This window comes from Hemitrygon akajei, chromosome 8 (assembly GCF_048418815.1).
Source record: "Hemitrygon akajei chromosome 8, sHemAka1.3, whole genome shotgun sequence".
NCBI classification, from domain to species: Eukaryota; Metazoa; Chordata; class Chondrichthyes; order Myliobatiformes; family Dasyatidae; genus Hemitrygon; species Hemitrygon akajei.
In genome coordinates, this window is record NC_133131.1 from 48,950,050 (window position 1) to 48,960,744 (window position 10,695).

Below are 10,695 nucleotides of genomic sequence, written 5' to 3' on the forward strand. Positions count from 1 at the left end.
CAAGATTCTTGGAGTAAGTCTGACTATGAAGATTTATCTCTGTCTCAGAAGGAGATGATAGCAGAGCAGAATAGAGACCCTGAGATTATAAAATTAAGAGAACAAGCTCTACTAGATAGTGAAATTGAGAAGGTGCCAGTAGGATATTATTTGGAAAAAGGAGTGTTGATGAGGAAGTGGATTAGTAAGGAAATACACACTAATTTGTTGGACTATGTTTTGAAATTTAAGGATAGGTTACATAAAGCTTGTAGCTTAGCCAAGGAAAATTTAAAATTGGCTCAGGAGAAAATGAAAACTTGGTATGATAAAGAAGCTAGGATGAGGATGTTTAAGGCTGGAGATAAGGTGTTGGTTCTTTTCCAGTGCAAATGAATCCTTTACAAGCTAGATTTCATGGTCCTTATGAAATTGTCTAAAATCAATGATGTGGATTATGTGATAAAAACTCCAGATCGTAGAAGGTCAACACAACTTTGCCATATAAATATGATAAAACCATATTTTGAGAAACAATCTGATACTGTGACTGTTGTGGTTAGTGAGAATGAGTTTGATTTAACTAGGAATATGATAGATGATTCATCTGAATTTCATTCTAAATCCAACATTGTTTCTGTTAGGTTACTAAATTCAACCATTCTGGAAAATATTGATGAGAAATTAGCACATTTACAGCTAGAGCAGAAACAGTAGATGAAGGAATTAATTTTTAAATATAAGGATTTGTTTCCAGATGTTCCGAGAAGGACTACTATAGATTCACATGATGTAGATGTTGGAGATGCCATACCTATCAAACAACACCCATATAGGATGAACATAGAAAAATGTGAACTTGCTGAGAAAGAAATTAAATATATGTTAGAGAATAATATTATTAGACATTCTAACTCGAATTGGAGTTCACCATGTGTTATGGTGCCAAAACCAGATGGTAGTATTAGGTTTTGTACGGACTATAGGAAGGTGAATGCTGTAACGAAAACAGATGCATATCCAATTCCTAGAGTAGATGATTGTGTAGATAAAGTTGGAAAAGCAAAGTTCCTTACAAAGATTGATTTATTGAAAGGGTATTGGTGTGTTCCATTAACGGACAGAGGTAGAGAGATTTCTGCATTTGTAACTCCATCTGGGCTATATGAATATGATGTTCTTCCATTTGGGATGAAGAATGCCCCAGGTACTTTCCAGAGGATGATTAACTCTGTGATTCAGGGATTGAAAGATACTGATGTTTATATTGATGATTTAGTGACAGGAAATGATACTTGGGAAGCACACATTATTGCGGTGGAGAAATTGTTTGAAAGGCTTTCAAAAGCTAACTTGACTATTAATTTAGCTAAGAGTGAATTTGGACATACCACTGTGACTTACCTTGGTTATGTTGTGGGTCAAGGTAAGGTAGCTCCTGTTCAGGCAAAAGTTCGGGCAATTTTAGAGATTCCCACTCCAACGGGGAAAAAAACTCTCAGAAGATTCTTGAGAATGGTAGGATATTATCAAAAATTTTGTAAGAATTTTGCTAATGTTGCACTTCTATTAACTAACCTTTTGCAGAAGCATGTGAAGTTTGTGTGGACAGTGCCTTCTCAAGAAGCATTTGAAAAATTGAAAACAATGATATGTCAACAACCTGTGCTCAAGGCACCTGATTTTGAAAAACCTTTTTCATTAGCTGTAGAAGCTAGTGATGAGGCTGCAGGAGCAGTATTAATGCAAAGGAATGAGGGTGATGAGGTTGATCATCCAGTAGCTTACTTTTCTAAGAAATTTAATAAGCATCAAAGAAACTATTCAACAATAGAGAAGGAATTGTTATCTCTTGTTTTAGCTTTAGAATATTTTGAGGTATATGTTGGTACAACTCAAAAACCACATATTGTTTATACTGATCATAATCCGTTAGTGTTTCTGAGTAAGATGAAAAACAAAAACAGAGGATTATTAAATTGGAGTTTGATGTTACAAGAGTACAATATTGTGATAACTCATATTAAAGGTAAAGATAATGTGGTTGCTGATTGTCTATCTCGATGTTGAATGTACAATGTAATTTTTTTATGGAGTGTTTTTTTTTACAATTGTACCACTCCTACTGTATTGTGAGTTGCAAGATGTTATATGATGATACTGTATTGTATATTATGTATGTTATAAAATTTATACATTTGTTTTTCTTGTAAATAATTGTTAAAATTTTTGTTCTTGTCAGACCAAAAATGTTTTTTTGGAGGGAGGTGTTACGTACCCGTGACACATGACAGTGGTGTACTTGTCACGTGACTGGTGTTGAAGCTATACTGGACTTGAGGTAATGGTCTTGTGATGGTGGAGTGACATCATTTTCCCGCCAGTAGAGGTCATGTGACAGGTTTTTTTTTGTTTTTTTTTAAAACAGGGTATAAAAGGAGGACCCCCTCCTGTGAGGAGGGGCAGTTCGTGGCTGGATTTGCCAAGTTGACTTCATGCCACTGCGTGATTTAATGTTATGACGCAGTTTAGTTGAAAGACGAAGTTTTATCTAATGCCTAAAGTTTAAAAGGTCATTGCCAGCAGTTTCTGTATAATACTGCTAGCTGAGAATCAGTGGAGAGTGAAGATCGGAGTTCGGGAGTTAAAAGATGGAGAAGAATCGATTTCAACGGGGAAACAGGTTTGACCTTGTTTGATCCTTATTCGGAAGGAATTTGTTGACTGTTCTTGTGTTAATCCCTGTAAAATAGCAGAAAGGATTGGGAACAGTTCTGTAAAGGAAAGGTCAGTGCCTTTAAGCCATTTCATTTGTCCATCCCCGTAAATTCTTCATGGGAAAAGTTCAATTTGGGAACCGAAGCAACACGACGTGAAAGAGAATTTAAATCATCTTAAATTAAAAGTCTCTCCCTTAAATGGACTGTAAGCATTTTGAACTTTTGCAATACTACTTGGAAGAACTGTTTTTGCGACATCGCTTTAAGAACTGTTTAAGCTTCATTGCTTTAAGCTGCTGCACAGCAGCGAATTTCCGGTTACGTTAGTGATTTGTTTACTTTTGGGGGGGGGTTTGTCTTTCAGTGTTTAATAAACGTGTTATTGGTTATAAAAACCCCTGCCTAACTCATATATTTATTGTTGCTTGAATCCGTAACACTTCAAATTAACTTTCCTTCCCATTCACATACAGACCTGTTTGCCCTCAACCTTCTCCATTGCAATGAAGAAGCCAAATGTAAATTGAAAGAACAATATCTCATTCTGCTTGGATAACTTACAACACAGTGGTATAAAGACTGAACTTTCCAACTTCAGGCTCAGCCAACCTCTCCTCCCACATACTCACCTGTCTGTCTAGCTTTCTTCTTTTGTTCACTTTCCCTATCCTCTCCCTTGCACTGCCCATCTTTCTTCTTCCCCCTCAGTCCTGATGCAGGGTCTCAACCCAAAATGTTGACCTACACATATTGCCACCACAGATGCTGGCTGACCTATTGAGTTCTTCCACTGTTCTGATATTTGTTCCAGAATCCAGCATCTGCAGTCTCTCTTGTCTTAAATCTTCATTGCCACCTTTGTGTTGTAGGGATTCCCAGTTTGCTGTCAGTCAGAAGTTCCAAAAGTATAAACCAACAATGAAAGAACAGCACCATATTTCTAAGACAGCTTGGTGTGTTTCTTGGAGTGGAACATGCAAGTGATAGTAGACTCAAGATCCAGCTGGCCATGTCCTCGTCAAGGTGCTGGAGTTTAGATGCTTGGGACCAACAGTTGAAGAATTCCTGAGGAAATTGTTCCAGCTATCATAGTACATAGAACATTACAGCACAGACCTTCAACCCATGTCTATGCTGAACACAATGCTAAGTGTATTTTGCCTCCACATAGAATCATAAAGTTGCATAGCATGTAAACAGATATGTTGACCCAAATCATCCATGCCAACTATGATGTCTATCTACACAAATCCCATTTTCCTGCATTTGACCCAGGTCCCTTTATTCCTTTCCTATCCATGACTCATCCAAATGCTTTTTTAAACTCTGCAATTGCACCTGTCTCTATCATGTCCTTTGAAAATTCATTTCATATACCTCTCACCCTCTGCATGACAAATTCTCTTCAAATCACATTTAAGTTTTCTCTTTCACTTTTAACCCATGATCCCTAGCTTTACATTCCCGTCCTTGTAAAAGGGCTGTGACCATCTTTCCTATCTATAACCCTCATAACTTTATAAACTTCTACAAGTTTACCCCCTCAGCCCGTCTGATCTCTCTTTGTAAATATGGCTGTCCATTCCAGGCCACATCCTGGTAAATCTCTTCTGCAGGCTTTCTAGCAATATTCCAACCTTTCTTGTGTACATGAACTGTGCACAAGCGTAGCCAAACTAGTAAAGCAGAACTGATTAATTTGCTTGAAAGCATCCAGTTAACAAACTCAACCAGTTGAAACAAAGATTCCTCCCTCTGTTTAATATAAGATCAACAGATAGCAAGGACATTGACACATTTAACTTATCAGATCTGTATTAGGTTAGCAAACCCAATTGAATCTACCTCTACTGCCTGTGTATACATTCACATGTCCTTCTACAAGCCTTCAAAATGCCACTATTGTGTCTGAGTTTGTGCTCACGTGCTGACAGAAAGATGTCTCTGATATTTGTGTGATTATTGGACTGTGCTTTATATTAGTCTCCTTCAGTTGTTTTGGTGTTTTCTTTCTTGTGGCCAATTGGCAGGTGGGTGATCTGTTAATTTTTTGTGTGTGAATGTGTTGTGGGCTTTGATGCTATCAGCGCTGTTCTTTCCTGCAAGTGAGGGGGTCACGGATTATTATTATCACTTCTTTCCTGTGGGGGAGAGGGCGGGATTTCATGTTATTGTAACTGTTTTTCCCTGCGGAAATGGGTGGGGCATTTGGTGCTATTGTAGCTGGTTTTTTTCTGTGGAGGGGGGGATTTTGGGGTTTGTGAGTTTTGTTTTTTTCTCTTTTTCATGCCAAAGGTTGGGAAAGAGTTGATGTCCTCTTTCAACAACTGCCATGTTCTTTCTGTATTTCATGGCTGGAGTTTCTGGGAGCAATTTTGAAGATGCAAGATAGATACATCCTACAGAAGTAGTTTTCTAAAGGAAGGATCAGGCAACTGTAACTGATGAGGAAAGTCAAAGCAACATAAAAGCAACTGAGCGGGCATACAATATAGCAAAAATCAGTGGGAAGATAGAGGACTGGGAAACTTAAAAACACAAGAAAACTAAGAAGAGCCACAAGGGGAGAAAAGACAAAGGTAAGCTAGCCAATAATATAAGAGGATACCAAATGTTTTTTGAAATATACCATGTAAAGAGTAAAAGAGAGGCAAGAGCAGATATCAGACCAATGGGGTCAAAGAAATGACAAACTTAAGTATTGAGTCAATATTCACTAAGCAAAATACCAACGGTATACCAGAAAATTGAAGGGGGCAGAAGTGAGTATAGTTCCTATTACTAAGGAGAAGGTGCTTGAGAGGCTGAGTTTTGAAGGTAGACAAGTCACCTAGACTTATTATTCACCAGGGTTCTAAAAGAGGGAGCTGAAGAGACTGTGGAAGCATTAGTAGTGATCTTTCAAAAAATCACTAGATTCTGAAAAGGTTCCAAAGGACTGGGAAATTGCAAATTTCACTCACTCTTTAGAAGAGAGGGAGGTAAAAGAATGGAAGCTAGTTAGCCTGACTTCAATGGTTGATAAGATGCTGGAGTCAATTATTGAAGAAGTTTCAGGGTATATAGGCGAAAGTCATGTCTTAAGGGAAAAGTCTTGCCTGAGGAATTCTTTGAGAAAATAACAAGCAGGATAGACAGAGGAATTCTAAGATAAATGGAGGGGCAGGTATTGTTGAGGAAACGGAGTCTGCAGAAGGACTAAACTTGCAGGTCAAGTCTGTGGTAAGAAGGCAAATGCAATGTTAGCATTCATTTTGAGAGGACTACAGTATAAAAGCAAGGAGATGTAATGCTGAGGCTTTATAAGGCAATGGTCTGAATGCACTTGGAATATTGTGAGCAGTTTTGGACCCTTTATCTGAGAAGGAATTGCTGAGGGTTCAGAGGTTCACGAGAATGATCCTGGGATTGAAAGGGTTCACGTATGGAAGCATTTGATGGCTCTGGGCTGTACTCACTTGGTGGTGGGGAAGAATCTCACTGAAACCTACCAAATATTGGATAGCCTAGATAGTGTGGAGAGGATGGGTTCCTATAATGACGGAGCCTAGGACCGAATGACACAGCCTCAGAAAAGGAGGACATCCCTTTAAAACAGTTAAGGATGGATTTCTTTAACCAGAGAGTGGTTAATCTGTGAAATTCTTTGCTATAGACAGTTGTGGAGGCCACATCATTGGGTATATTTAAAGAGGTCAATAGATCCTCTGTAAGAAAGGGCAGCAGTTTATGGGGAGAAGACAGGAGAATGGAGTCAAGAGGAATATAATGGAACAGACTCAATGTGCCAAATGACTCAATTCTATTCTTATTTTATGGTACAATTTCCTCTTATATTTAATCTCTCAAAGTACATTACCTCATACTTCAGATTCTGATTTAATAATCACATGTACATCCAAGTGAAATGTGTTGTTTGCATTAACAACCAACATACATAATGATGTGCTGGGGGCAGTCCATAAATATTGCCACCTTGCCTTATTAAACCACATTTGTCCTACGCTGTATTGCATTGCATCTTTTTGACAATTGCTGTGTACATCAGAGGTCTCAACACTGATCCTTTCAGAAAAGAACATCACTGGTCAAAGCTTGCAGGCAGAATTACACCTTTCTAGCACTACCTTCAATCTTCTATGTAGTCAATTCTGAATTTACAATACTAAGTTATTGTAAATCCTGTGCATCTTAATCTGAATCAGTATACCATGAGAGATCTTGCCTATATGGCACTTCCCAACATCCGCAATACTATCCTCAATAATCATCAACTCAAAAAAAAAACTTGCCCCAGTCCTCCAAGACCTTGTTTGTCACTAGTGAGGGAACAAAGATCTTCAAAGTGCCAGTAATCTTTTGCCTCATTCAATAACTTAGACATATTCTAACAGACTCAAGAGACTCAGTACTACATCATTGTTTAAATTATCCCAGCACACTAGCCTGCCCCACTAAACTCCCTGTCCTGCTCCTTGGTGAATACCTTACCTGCATCTTTTGACTCCAAGCATAAATTTCCTTATTCTTGACTGGTCCTACCCTCCCCTAGTTATCTCCTTATTTTTCATTCAACAACAAATGCTTTGGGATTTTATTTAATCCTACCTGCCAAGGTCATTTCATGGCCCTTTTAGTCCCTCTTGAATTCCTGCTTGAATTCTTTCCTGCTAATCTCTTGCTTGAAGATGAAGTTTCATGGAGGTGTAGATCAAATGGGATACTTTATACTGCTAGACTTGAGCATTTTAATTTTAATTTTTTTATTTTAAATTTTAATTTTTAAGATTTATTCACAACTGGACAACTATTATAGTAACAGGGTTAAGACAAGCAAAACAAGTATATGGCTGGCAATCCAGGTTTGAATTTAGTTGCAATGGGTTTACAAACATCTGCTGACAGAACAAAAACATGCCAATTAGTTCAGTTCATTTTTGCAAGACTTATCTTTTCCTTTCACTTGTGTTTCAGGAAGCTCTATAAAAAAAAGACGACGTCTATGACATGTGCATTAACTCCATACAATAAGAATTTGGACCTCTTAGATAAACACAGTTTTCCTGAATTCTTTGTGCATTGGTGACCATCTTATTTATGACCCCATGCTTTGCCATTACTCAAACAGAAATATTTCTTATGAACTTAGTCATTTCCCCCAAGGTGATAGGCCAATAGTGGATTCCAGTTAATTGGGACACATCAGGGTCAGTACATTTTACCCCAATTAAGCAGTTGTCCCAATTAGCTTAAGTTTCCTAGAAATAGTTAAAGGTATAAAATGATCTATTCAATATACCTAATTGATTTGTATGTTTTATCTTATTCATCATTATTATTCTCTGCTAGATTATGTATTGCATTGAACTGCTGCTGCTAAGATAACAAATTTCACGTCACATGCTGGTGATAATAAACCTGATTCTGAACTAGTTTCATTTTCACTCCCAGCCATTTCTGGCATCTCAAAGCCTGAATGCTTGAACTTAGTGAACAAATCAGTTCCAAATTGTCTTACCACTCATTTCTTACCAACGATCAGTTACAAAACAAAAATTCACTACTTTTTGAACACCAATGTATGCAACTGATGTTATTTAAAAACCATTTGCTGTAAATGTGGTGTAATGTTGAATGGCCACACAAGTACACATGACTGACACTAGTTAGAAACTGCCTGCTGTCCCAATTAAGTGGCATAGTGCCCCCAAATAAAAACATAGAATCCCGGCTATTTTCTTGATTGGTTTTTGTTCTAAGAGTTGTCTGAAATAAGCAGCTGTCCTGATTAACTGATGGTCCAATTAACCAGAATCCACTATTATATTTAGAGACATTCCTGACAGACAGTAGCAGAATTGCTGGGTTGCCGCCATACAAGCTACCATGCTGTGCAATGTTCAAGGTGACAGGCAGAAAGTCTAAAGGCAGCAACGTTTTCCACCACCCATACAGAATACTAGGTACCAGGGATCCTAGCAGATTGTTAAAACAGATTTAACATTTAAGAGGCATTTTCCCCCATTTGCTCAAATCCCTTCTAATATAACTCAGACTTGTCAAAGGTAGCCTTTCTCTTAGCAAGAAAGCTAGCTCTTATCTTGGGCTTTGTTAGCCTGCATCAGTTATGCTTCGACATTCCACTTGTGTTTGTTTATTTTTCCTGGCCTTATATTTTGTCTAATTTTTCAGAACTGTTAGCTATTGTCACCAAGCTAGCTTTCAAATTTTGAAATTGCCATCAGGCAAATGGTAATGGCACTTGCAAACTGTGGTTCTGATTCCAATTACCAATTCCCACTGTAGAAAATCTGAATAACTATTCTCAACTTCAGTTCGGTATATCATTAAATTACTCGCCCTCAGGAGGAGGATCCTGATTGTATTACAAACAATCAGGATCAAAGATTTCAAATTATCGAAGGATATCTGCCCTGGACAGTAAAGGCAAATTTGATAAATAGTTACATAAAAGATTACAGCACAAGAACCCTATGGATCTATTATTATAGGTATTTTTATCAACCAATCAAAATATAAAATGGGTTATCTTCACAGCATGCAGCTCAGAGCACCTCACCAGAGCAGGGGCTCCCAACATCTTCCATGAAAGGATTGCATTGCACATTTTTGCTGGCAAGATGACATTTGGACAAAGTAAATTGTAAGGTGGGCAATATCTGCACAATGTTAATTAGCTTAAGAGTGCAAGAATACACCAGGAATGTGTGTGAAGAAATGAGTGTTATCCATCCATTTAAAATATTTAATTGGCATCAGTAACACTGCACAGAAATAAATTCTATGGCCAACCACATCCATGCAATACTTTGACCATCCCCACTAATCCCAATTGCCCACATTGGATCTGTATCCCTCCATGCTGATGCTTACTTAAATGTTATTTTATTGGATTCCATCATCTCATCTAGCAGCAAATTCCAGACATCAACCATAATAAACAGAAATTCTCTTTAAAATATTTTCCTCACCTTAAACCGATACCGTTTTTGTATGTATGCGTGCGTGCGTGTACACACACGCCATAAAATGACAAAAATATTCTGACCACCTACTCTACCTCATTTTTATACACCCCTCTGCCTCCTTTGCTTCAGGGTAAACAAATCTCTCCCCATAACCAAACTCCCGGGCAAATTTCTGCTCAATCTTCTCTGCACACTGTCCAGTGCAATCATGCTTTCTAATGGCACACAATACACCAGGCTTAGCCTAGCCACTATTATGAAGTTGCAACAAGGCAGTCCCACATTTATAAAGCATGTGCCAACCCATTAAGGCAAACATGGCTTACGGTTTGTCCACCACCCAGTCTGTGTTGCCACTTTCAGTATGCTTATGGTCACCTCGTTAATCAACATTCCTTCACACACATTTTACTGTATATTCCTACCCCCAAAGCTTACCAAAATGCATCACCTCAGTGGTCAGGATTTAGATCCATTTGTCCACATTCTGCCTTACTTTTCAACTGATCTATATCATGCTGTAGCTCTTGACAATTTTCTTACTGAGTACCACGGTAGCGTAGTAGATAGCTCAATGCTTTACAGCATGGGGCGTTGGAGTTTGGAGTTCAATCCTGGTGTCTTCAGTAAGGAGTTTGTATGTCCTCCCTGTGGAATGTGTGGGTTTTCTCTGGGTGCCCCAGTTTCCTCCCACAGTCCAAACAAACACAAACCAGTTATTAGGAATTGGTCACTGTAAATTGTCCCAAGATTAGGCTAGGTTTAAAATTAGGGGTTGCTGAGTGTAGCTCAAAGGGCCGGAAGAACCTATTCCACACAGCATCTCTAAATAAAAGCTCTGTCATCTTCAAACTTAATGATCACATATACATATATCATAAACACGAGTCCCAGCACTGGTCCCTGTAGTATATCCCTGGTCAGACTTCCAAACAAGAACTGCTACAAGAGTGCTCAATTTGTGAGCCGACTACAATGAAGGGACATGACTGCAGGAAAAATAGACT